The sequence below is a fragment of the Nothoprocta perdicaria genome, unplaced genomic scaffold (assembly GCF_003342845.1).
Source record: "Nothoprocta perdicaria isolate Ctin4 unplaced genomic scaffold, notPer1 scaffold_264, whole genome shotgun sequence".
Taxonomy (NCBI): Eukaryota; Metazoa; Chordata; class Aves; order Tinamiformes; family Tinamidae; genus Nothoprocta; species Nothoprocta perdicaria.
Window position 1 is genome coordinate 242,328 of NW_020455493.1, and position 12,250 is coordinate 254,577.

A 12,250-nucleotide genomic window follows, 5' to 3' on the forward strand; every position below is an offset into this window, starting at 1 on the left:
CATTGTGCCAACAGAGCAAAAGTTTTGCCTTTGTTATAAAGTTTTGTGATGCATGTACACCTAAATGAGCCCCTCCAGCAAGTGTCCAGTGCCTGATGATGATCTTACTAAAAGCATTTTGGTGGCCTGTTGGTGTTAGTCCAAGGACAGAGAAGAGCTGCTATTACATTTTAGGGCAGGAAAAGTAAATGTGAACGTCTCCCAACAATCCTTTTTCATATTAAAAGTATACTTATGCCACACTCCTTTCCAGGATGATTGCACTGCAGCTTCCCAATTTGCACTTTCTTGTTATAGAGAGAAATCCAAATTAGCACAAAGGAGCTTGAATATGGCAGTATAGAGCATAGTATAGTTAAACTTTCCCTCTTAAGAGGCCAAAAATGCTACATAAAAAGCTCTTACTGTTAAAAAAATAATTTGTTTTCAGTATACAATCTTTCAACTTTACAGTTGTTATATTAACATCAACTCTTTTACTAGTAGGAAGATTTTTTGAAGAACTCAAGATTGCCCTTTGGTCAGTAAATACAATTTCCATTAACCTAGAACGATCAGGAGACTATGGTATAGATGATAGTTAGTAGATTATATAGTTAAAATGAAAAAGACACTTCAAACAAGTCAACAGTACTATGAATAATACACTTAACCGGCTTTCAAGAGTACTGTAAGCAAGTCCCTGCGTTCAGTCAACACAGCAGGGATTGTAGCCATTAACTCCTTTCTTAGTCCTCGTCTCCCTGACTTGCTTAATCACAAGCCACCCAGTTCTAATGTGTCACAAGATTTATTTTACAATATGTTTTACTTCTGTAATTTCTCCCAAATCTGACACGGCACTTCTAATGCAATATATGCGATATGTTATTTTTAACGTATTTATCAGATGTAAAAAGAAGTCTTTCACCTCTTTGACCTCACTGTCTTCCAGAATCTTCAGAGAGATCTTTATTTTTTTACATTACTGCATATCAATCTATTCTGGAACCAACTCAGCTTTATCATCTATCGCAGTTTTGCTGTAATCCTATATGTTTTTTTAATATATAACTGCGTTTAGATTATATCACAAAGAACTAAACCTCTTGGCCTTGCAGTTCTGTTGTCTTTTTTTCATCCTCCTTGAGGACAAAGGAATAAAAGCTGCCCAGTGCATGAACTACTCTAAAAATTTTCTACATCTTTTACTAAACTACTGCTATTGTTTAATATGCTACTAATAAATCTCTCCTCAGTCTTTCCCCCATATTGATTTTATGCCACTGAAATTTGTTTTCTTTGAAGACGTCACCACTCCAGGCATGTCTATTTAATAAAGGATGACTGAAGAGCTAAAAGAAGGCTCCTGGAAATAGACACATTAAAAAAAAAAAAGTTTCCTTTTTATGTTGAAGTATAGTATATTTTCAATATAAAGCTCTCTGTCCACTTTTATTCCCTATTAAAAATGGTTAAAAATGAAACTAAAAGCTCTTGTGTCATTGCACAATGACAGTTTCTTGTCAGAATGAATGTTTTTGCAAAACAAAATACACCTGGCTAATTTTAATCATTCCTTTTAGATTATTTTATGTTTTATTTTATGTTTTGGAAAAAGTCCTTTTACCAACAATTGAATTAAGAATGTTAAACCCCTAGACATATTCTTCTACAAAGACAGATATTTTTCTTCCTAGCCCTTCAGCCCTAAAAGGGCTAAAATATAAAATCACTGACACAGTTTCAGAATGGCAGATCATAATAGGTCTTTTTTAAGCATGTCTTTGAATTAATGCAGACATGACAACAGCACTACAGCAGTCCTGGGATTTGAGAAGCAGCATTTTAACAGCATGTTGCCCGTCTTCTCATGCTGTGAACATATTCATAGTAGCTCCATGAAAGTCCCAGGACTGCTGGTGTAGCATCTGTTCACTACCAACAAAGACTTGGTTATTACACAAGAGTCTGTTTTCTACTCATAAATTGCCTTTTTTTTTCTTTTTTTTTTACAAATTTGGGACTTCTTTTGTAACAGAAGAAATTTTTATCTAGGTTTTTTCATTCTAACGTATTGATCTATTCATTGTCAAACATAAATCTTTATGATACTTTCAGACATTTATCAGGTTTCGTCTATAAACAGGATAAATAATGAGTCTTAGGTTTAAATGATATCCATATCAAAAAAGAAATAAGTATTTCCAAATATGTTAATAAGAAATTCTATTCCTGAAAGAAAAGTACTTAAAAATTGTCCTTTCCTCAGTATAACTGAGTTACTAAAGCTCCCTCAAAGCCTCAAAGTGGCTATTACACTTCAATTCACAATTCAGAATACTCGAACTGACATTGACATTTACCATCGCAGACCTTGCCCAATGATGAAGAGCATGTGTGTATTGGCTCCTTATGCAGATTCAGATCATGGTCTCTGCTCTTAGTAGACAGACATATCATCCCATCAGTTTCAGGGGGATTTTGCAAACAGATAATTTTAACAAGAATCATCCCATGATGCTACTTGAGCTGAGTGCTTCATTTGCTCCAAACTATTTAACTCTCTTGGTGCTTAGATGTGCTGACAGTGTCAGTTAGGCTCACTTCATGGCTTGGTTCAGGATCACAGTCTCTTGATTACATTGCAAATCCAATGGCTCTCACCTAAATTGAAGCAAGGCGTTCAGCTTCCTCCAGTTGACATGTTGGTGCAGCCCAGAAGCTCCTCTAGAAAGACAGACAGAACAGATGAAGAGAAAGACAATTACAGCTATGTCTGCTTGGGATAGCCTTTCTAAGCTTTCCTTAACCTCAATTTTTCTTAGTCTCGAATAGATCTCACTCATTCTTCATCCTTCACACCATGGAACTACAATATTTACTTCAGTTTAGCCCCACACATGCAGGCACACACAAAACAAGTGTCATTGGATAAACACTTGAGGCAAGCAGGGTGTGATACCACACTGTTACTATTCCATGAAATCTGCATAAAATAAAAAAAAAACCTCCCAAATAAAATTATTACACCTCAAGTGAGGGCCTAACAGAGCCAAAGGCAAGTGATGTTGTCTTGATCAGTCTGTATTAGAGATTGCTACCTCTGGGCGGGGTGGTCAGCATGCACCAGGAAGCAACAGGACACATCCAGCTGTGGGCCACCAGGACAGACTCAGAACACAAAACATCCAGAATCAATACATGATTTCCATGAATAGGCTCAAAAGGAGGATGTCCTTGCATTTCTCTCAGCCCTTAGCTCTGTGGGGCATAGTCAGTAAAACAGTGGAGCTAACCAGTCATTTTACATGGAGAAAGCTGAAAAGAAGATACCAGATCTGCTATGGGTGCATTTTGCACCCGAATTCTGCATAGCAACAGCAGGTCTTCTCTGTAAATACCCAGAGCACAAAGGGCTGTGGAGAAGAGGCAGAACTTGAGTTACTTCTGCTCCACAGACCTGCCTGTTCGCAGCCTGCAGAGATGCCTGAGGGCCCTCTGAGACTAACCCAGACACTGCTCTGCAACCACGCCACTATGGAGCTTGATGAGACAGAATAAGAGAGCATTTTCCCTCTTCATGCCTCCACCCATGCCTTACCTTGTACACTTGACAAGAAAAGCTGATTTGGTTGAAGTGCTTGCCCTGTTCTCTTTTGCACTTTTCTTACTTTGCATCCAGATGAATTTTATTAGTGTTGTCAAATTTCAAACCTGCAGTTAAAAATATCCAGATGATGCATAAAGCTTTCTGTATGTTCCTTGGATGTAAACAAGTCAATACTCTGCTAACATCAAGACTGACTTGGTTAGTGATTACCTATTTCATGTGTATTTTCTAACAGAATTCTGGAAGCTCATTTTTATTAACTGTTCACATTTTTAAAAGAATTTCTTGATCTACCTGTGACCAAAAGTGGGTGACTGGAGAGTAACCATTTTTTTTTTAACCCTGTTATACAGCTGTAAAAGAAAAAAAGCTTTCAAGGTAATAAATATCCACACACCTCTCGATGTATGTGACACACACAAACACGTATATGTACATGCATTGCATTTCCAGAGCCAGACCTCTGCTCACTAGCATTGTAAATACCAAGTGAGTAGAGTAACAAGAAATGTGCCAGAGTGAATATTTAAATTTTCTTTCTCATTCACATGTGCTCTGGTCAATGAATGCATAAGTGGAAGGCAGCAAGGAAGCTGAACTAGGTAGCTTTTCACTGGCAACCTGCCTGGATATTCTCAGACTAGGGGGCAATCAGGTTAGAGGACCCTGTGCGTTTGTATTGAGGTTATCAAGAATAATTGTGTAGTTGTTTCAAGAAATAAGATTACAGGGATTTGCATAATCCAATAGCAACATTTGCCATACCACACATCATTAAGAAGTCACTGTAAAATTGTTATGCAAATTAGATACTCATAAGTAAAAAGCACAAAAAATAGAATAACTAGAGAATTAAATGGTATGTAGTACCTGAGCTGTATCTTGATCACTGCCAATTCCACAGTGGTATAGTTTTTGAATATGATTATATTTCAGAGTAGAATATACTTCCAACAGCTCCGCTGGATATTATTAAGCCAGTGCCAGATCCTGTGCACAAGCCTTTGTTAAACAAATCCAAACTGCCACTGCACTTTCATGCTCCACTCTCCACGTGAAAGACATATTTGCTAGTCATTTTTTATGGTACTGCAGAGAATATTTGTATATAATAGCAGGAAAATAATGTACTTTAGGCTATACGTTAAGAGCTTGTGAAGTCTCAACACAACAATATTGCTAGATATATTTGTTAGGTGGGTAATCAGTTCCTTGTCATCGCTTGATTTACACATGCTCCCCTGCATTTTCCTCACCCTCTGGTATTATATTTATTTGAATAAAAAGATTTCTCCATGGTAAACCACTTTGGTACTATACCCTGCTTTTCTCTACAGGCTGTATGCTCACATATAACATTTTGTGGAAGTTTATAACATTATAGTGTGTGAAATGCATTCACACAAGCATTTGTTTCCCCCCCAAGAATGAAAATTGTATCGTTCTGCCCAAACCTTGTGCTTTTATAATTGCCATCATGCTCTATTCTGGCTTATCCACGTGCCGAGAGGCAAGTGAAAAATGTCATTTAATTTTTGATCTAGACGAACTCAGTGCTTCTTAACTGCAGGCATCACCTTTTTGCACGGCCGGCGCACAGCGAGAAGGGAGTCATTTCACAACGTGCCGAGCACGGCTGCTCCAAAGTGGAGCTGGTTGTCATAGCAACTGCCATAGCAGCCTCCATCCCTCCCAGGGAATGGCAGATCTGAGCGTGGCTGCTCCTGCCAGCACAAAACCAGCCGCACACCTCAGCCTCCCGCGCTACCACTGCGGCTACATTTCAACGTAAAGAAGAAAAGAAAGAAAACCTTCAAAAAGGTCTCATTAAAATACTCAAAGCCAAGGCATACGAAGCTGCAGTTTCATTTTCCGCCAGGCACGTTCTCTGTCAGAATGACCTTGACATTCAATTTTATAATTTACCCTTGGGAAAGAGAATTTGCAAGGGCAGATTCTCTTTATGTTCTGCTTCTTACATTGCAAATGAGATTCGTCTTTCCCAAGCAGCAGCTCTCTGTGTTACATCAGAGCTGCTTGGGTGCATTTATGGAATTGTCAATTTGAAAATCTAACATCTGCAAAACGCAAAATGAGCCAATTAAGCTGAGCAAAGGCTTTACTCATCAGCTGATCCCCCCCTGCACTACGCAGCCTAATAGTACTCACCCACATGACTCTGAGTTAGTCTGGAAAAATGAAAAAAAGCCTATGATCATTAAGAATGTCATATCAGATATAAAAAAAAAAATACAGCCTAACTTGATCATGAATCTACAAATATCAGTGGTCATTTTGGAATTTATTTCCATTGAACAAATGTAGACACCATCCTTTCTCATTTTACAGGCCTTCTATTCTTAAAATCATGATCCAGAGAGAGAGATGCTGTTTTTTATTGGACCGAATGGTGCACTCTCAGGAAAAGATCAAGCTCGAGGGCCCACAAGCACTTTTTCAAATCAAACATGAGCCAAGCACGCACTGGAAAAAATTACTCTGACTGCAATCTAGCTAAGGGAAAGAAGTGTCCCAAACTAAACTTTTAGGAGCTGTGTTAGATTACTAATATGACCACAAATATATATATATATGCACACATATGTGTGCATATATATATATATATTTGAATTTCCTTCATATCTTGTATGTGGCAGATTCCTCACTATTTTTGCATACTATTTCTAGCCCAAATATACAGGAACTAGTACCTATCTTTCCCCCCTACAAACACATTTTTAGAATGGACGTACACATAGACACTCCTTTCTCTTTCTATCTGTTTTTTTGCCATTAGTCTCAACATTTCCTGATTTATTAGCATAATTCAATAACATTCAGAGGACTACTACCTATTTAATTTCCTGCTTGCTCTGTCTTCATCAGACTTCATAAAGACCTTGACAGCTTCAAGCATCTACTCTTTTCAAACTATGTGAGATTACCCTTAGCTCTTACAGCTCCACAATACTACTGTTAATTTTGGTATTTTATTTATACTAAATAAATATATTTAACATTTGTAATGTGTAATAACTCAACTAAAAAGGGAAGTTATATCCCCACTATCTACCTTGTACTGAAGTTAAATATAAGGAGAATGAAAAAGGAGAATCATTAAGATCAACCTAAATATAGATAGATTATTTTTATTACGACATATCTTCTCAGATCCTTCCTCCTCTGGTTTTCAATCTAATGGTAGAGAGCAAATTTGAAACTCAGACGTTTTGTGTTCAGCTAGGATTATATATAAGGATTATAAGTTGATATCTTGTGCAAAATAACAACATTTATGAACATATGAAATCTAGGGTATTTTGATAAATCAATTTTAATTAGTACATAATCAATGTAGTTGATTAGCAATTATCAATGATGGGAGATTATTCATTATTAATACTCTTTCTCAAGGTGGCATTAGCTAGAAAGCTGCTATATTATCTACTCCATTTTATGCAAAGATTCAATTACTTATTTCTAGCTTGTGTCATTCAGAGGATATTTGAGAGTAATAAAATCATCAGTAGGTCTAAATTTATGTGACAGTCTTATCAACATAAAGATCAGTAAGCTGGTAACAAAGTTATAGCAAATTGATTATTAGGAGACCAAGGTATTGGCATTCAGTAAGTAATACAGCTACACATATTGTGTTATTGAAGACACTACACTCCTTGCAGTGCTTTGCACAGTACTGACTATGCTTTTAGAAAGATTTTATTTTTGTGCACTAAAATCCTTTAGAAAACAATAAAGTTTCTAATGCCTCCCAATGTACATAAATAACAGAAACTTCTCAGACACTGTTATTTCAAAATTCTGAAAAATAGAAATCATCAGATTGGATACTATTCTGAAATTCATTTCTCGAACCTTCATTCAATATCAATAACATGCATGAAGATTAGCAAAGAGCAGCCTTCCAGATCAGTTGTCTCCCTCTAAGACTTCTTTATGTACTGTAGCCTACAGCACCTAGAAGACATATAAACCGAAAGCTTATCATCCAGATGTACAGCAAGATGTTCCCTTTTCTCTTAAGTTTCCCTGCCTCACATTGATTCATCATATAAGAGCTTTGGGAAATTTAGTTAATTGCATCAGAACATAGCTGCAGAAGGAAAGGAGATCAAATTTAAGCAATATATTTAAGAAAGACCCATTTTAACATTTTCAGAAAAGGATACTTTTGTTTTGATAAGATTAAAAATACATTATACCGTAGTAAAAATGCATTTTATTCAGGAAACAAAATCAATCAATCAAATAAGCCCACATTAAAAAAAAAAAAAAAAAAGATACAAGAGAAAAAATACATCTTGGCATATTTGGAAAATTTTCCAGTTCTATTCTGAGCTATGTTCTTGTAAAGTGAGACTTCAGCATTTCCTATTGCATGTAACACCATTTTGCCATTTTTCAGAAACAGTTGGAAGTTTGACTTAATCTGGTTGAATTAGCTTACTAAGATTTATTAAGGTCTGTCTAAATTCAGCCCTCTAAACATAAAGTGTAGGAATCATAGAATGCCCAAGGTTGGAAGGGACCTCAGAGGTCATCTAGTCCAACCCCCCTGCTCACGCAGGGTCACCTAGAGCATGTGGCATAGGGCTGTGTCCAAGCAGGTTTTAAAGATCTCCAAAGAAGGAGACTCCACAACCTCTCTGGGCAGCCTGTGCCAGGGCTCTGTCACCCTCACTGTCAAGAAATGTTTCCTTAAGTTCCTGTGGAACTTCCGATGCTTCAGTTTGAAGCCATTTCCTCTAGTCCTATTCCTGTGGGACTTTTGGTGCCTCAGCTTGTGGCTGTTTCCTCTAGTCCTGTCGCTGTCCGCCACTGAAAAGAGGCCGCCCCCCTCCTCCTCACTGCCTCCCTTGAGGTATTTATAGACATTGATCAGGTCCCCCCTCAGCCTCCTCTTCTTCGGGCTGAACAGGCCCAGCTCCCTCAGCCTTTGCTCACAGGGCAGATATTCCAGGCCTCCTAGCCCTTTGCTCCCTGTGTAGGAGCCTTATCTAAGGTGCAAACAGCTAATTCCAGCTATTTTTCATGGCATTCAACAGCACAAAAGCTTCATTTGTGGCATGATGATATAAGAAAACAGAGCCATTAACTTTCTGTCTCACTGACATCAGAATCACAGCAACTTCCAAAAACATTTTCTACCACGTCTACAACTTTCTACTTCTTTCTAGCTACGTCTTTTCAGATTCATAGGGTTTGTTTTGAAACTACTTGCCCCACAGAATAAATGCAGCTGTCTATTGTTCATAATTTCAGAGGTTGTGGAGAGAGAGGAAGATCCCCAGATGCACGACTGCTCAGGGCTACGTTCTGACATACTCATAATTTGCAACTGAGGAAGGAAACAGAGTACTGTAGAACTAAGACTAAGCCTGCCCTATCTCTATCATCAAAGCATGTGCCTGAAAACCAGTCAATACTGAAAGCCCAAGTTGCATAACTTTCAGCTCCAGCAATCTGTCTTGGCTTCCCCCTTTAAAGTTACATTTTGTCTGAGGTTTATTTTCACTATTTTCTGGTACTTGTTGAGGTTCCTTTTGACCCTGTTTGTTTTTTTTTCGTGTCCTTAGGAAGAGAACATCAGAGTGTAAAAATAAATGATACTTGGAAGCATAATTTTAATTTTCTTTTGTTTAAAGATGGGTGCTATTGCATTTTTTGCTATGGAAGGAGAGGGAAGAGGAAGGGAGGAGAGAAGTTCCTGTTCATACAGAACAGCATACCTAATCTTTGAAGTATGGAGAGTCACCTTGACAAGAGCAGCAAAAATTCAGTGGAGGAAAAAAACAAAAAAAAAAAAAAAAAAGGAGATAAATTAATGAATTAATGAATTCATATGCAATTCTGTTAAAATATGAGGCAACATACTGGGAAAAATTCTACAGGCATCATGAGAAATCAGGTTCTCTTACTGAACCTGATAAAGGAATTAATTTGAAGCTCTCTCACGTTCCTTCAAAATTCTTCATCAACCAAAAAGACTATTTTTCAAAGGCATGAAGCAAGGAGGAGTTGGTCGCAGGCTTCAAAAAACCTGTTTATCAGGCAGCAGATAAGGAAAATCTGATCCCACTAAGGAAAAAGGTCTCTAGACCAGAAATTTCTAGATAGATCAGAAATTTATTCTTGATAGATATAGAAAAACATCCTACATTTGCAGTTGAGAAATAAACTCAAAGACCACAAAACCAAAAACACAAAAACACAAAAACACAAAGACCAAAAACAGAAAGACCACATTTTTTTAGTTTCAATAATCAAATAAAAATAACTTGGGTTTGCTTGATTCTGTGGAGCATTATGACCCTTCTCTGTTTACTTCAGTGGGCTGATAAGGCAGTTTTTGCTGCTCTTAACAAAGATAGGTCTTATCAGGAAACAATAATTATAGTGCAATCCTGAGAGCCATCTGGCACACCCTAGCTGAGAGGTAGAACTTAAATTCAGGTTTTGTGAGGAATCTAGTTCTTCTGCATAGTTAATAGATGCAGCAGATTTGTACTCTGCTAGATCTGGTCAATAGAGATTTAGGAAAGATTGGAAGCAAAATATTCTTAAATAGCAGCCTTACCAAAAATCTCCCTGACTTTGTCTTCGAAAATGAGCTTCAACACAGAAATGTTAGACAGGTATTATAATCAGTTCCAAAAGCAGCAACTTGGGAATGTTGTCCGAGTTGGAAAATTCCAGAGGGAAAAAACCCTAATGCACAGAATATCAGCATCAGGACATCTAACCCTCCCTCTTACAATATAGGATACAAACTAGCAAACAACTTGTGCTCTTCCCAAGTCCCAAGGGGGTAACTGCAGACAAGTGAATACAGTGTGGTGCTTCAGGCTCCAGTCCTTAAGTAATTTCCCCACTGGTGTAGGACTGCAAATCCTGAATATATCATCGAGATTGTCTGAAGTGAGCAAAAAGAACAGATGATAGCTCTGAGCCACAGGACACCAATACATACTCTTGTTCAAAAGTCCAGTCATCTTCATCTCTGTCTTCCTCTGAGTCCACTCACCAGATGCAAGAAGATGTATCTGACACCATTCTCTTAGAGTCATCTGAAGAATGTAAGAAATTATTGCAAACATGCAACCTTATATCCAACAAGGAACATCAAGTCTGGAAAAGCAACCTGCATTGAAATAGAATAAATATTTTGTTTGTAAATTAAGGGGAACCAAATTCTCTAATTCACATGTAACACTAGACATATTCACCAGAGAGGCATATTATGTCAGTACTATAGTATTAACATTCATATGTCTTATTTAAATGATTTTGACATTAAAACATTTTCTGTCTACTATTTGAACTTATTTTCTGAAAAACTCCACATCCATAATGTCCAGGCTCTCTTTAGTCATAGTATCATTCACATAAGTTTTCAAGAAAATCAGGATGCATTCATATCTAGAATATATATTTTTTTGCTCATTATTAATGCTCATTTACATGGTGGAAATTATCTCAAGTTTTGAAATCAAGAGTGTTAAAATATTCTGAGAAGATGAGATTAGCTCACTGAATGGTTCATATAAATATGATGGAACCAACTAACAATGCTTCTCCTGAATATTCCAAGAAATATTCAGGAAATGTTCACATTGATTAATTATTGATATTTTATGTAATTTAAAAATGATAAATTAAGAGGCTGGGTTTTTTTCAAAGACGTACAATACACCAAAGAGATTCAGATAGACATTTAATGTTTTGTAGTATCCTTATGAACAGAACCATATTTTTCCTGGGGGGAAAAAAGTGCTTAAAATTATAACAAAGGTTTAAAAACACACTTTGCAAAACTCCGGTGGTCCTTATCAGGACCACTATTCTAAAATATTTAAATGCAAAACCCAAGTAAAAGGACGTTAACAACAGTTAATGGCTTAACAAGTCTAAATCTTGCATTTACAAGGAAAACCCATGGCCATATTCAGGGATTAAACATATTTTTCAAGTTTGCTGTTTGAAAGGTAGTGCTATGTGCAAGATACAGAATGCCTGTTAGCACGCACATAATATAATAAGAAGTGAGTATTGCTAGGTTTACTTTTAATGAAGTTCACAACTTTTACAGCCTTAAATACTATTTTTATTTTCCTGGTAAATATGAACACATTTGTCTCAAGGTTGGTCTCCATTAATACATGTTTTTACCACCAAGCCATGTGTTTTCCTTCTATAAATTATTCATTATTGGTACTAGTACAGGCCTACTCTGCATTAGTCTTATCCAGCTTAAAGACCTGATTATTGGAATTCCTAAAGATTTTTTTCACTTGTGGGACAGCAAGAGAAACAGAGCAATTTTGCAATGCCTGGACCGCATTAACTCACACTAATAGTTAAAATTGCCCTCAGAGAGGCCAATTTGTTTCCATCATCATATTCTCCATCCTACCAAAGTTTACCCATTATGTCAAGACACACATACAAGAAAGCTGACTATTCTTGAAAGACCAGAGGACAACGAGAAAGGAGGTGATTACCACCTCTCTGAAATTTGTTTGGACCACAAAGGGACATAGAACCTCTGACATCAAACAGTACTAATATAATCTGCCTGAGGAGACCATGAAATTCCCATAGCTGGAGGTCTTTTACAATAGATTATATGGACATTTT

General features: G+C 37.0%; 1 long non-coding RNA gene across 1 annotated transcript; it reads right to left on the reverse strand.

Moving 5' to 3' along the window:
- Window positions 1-3,624: 3,624 nt before the first annotated feature.
- LOC112948513 lies at window positions 3,625-10,751 on the reverse strand. The gene is made up of 2 exons (XR_003249643.1): window positions 10,584-10,751; window positions 3,625-3,696 (listed from the first exon to the last, which is right to left on the reverse strand). It is a non-coding gene; the product is annotated as an uncharacterized LOC112948513 (long non-coding RNA).
- Between the last annotated feature and the right edge of the window lie 1,499 nt (window positions 10,752-12,250).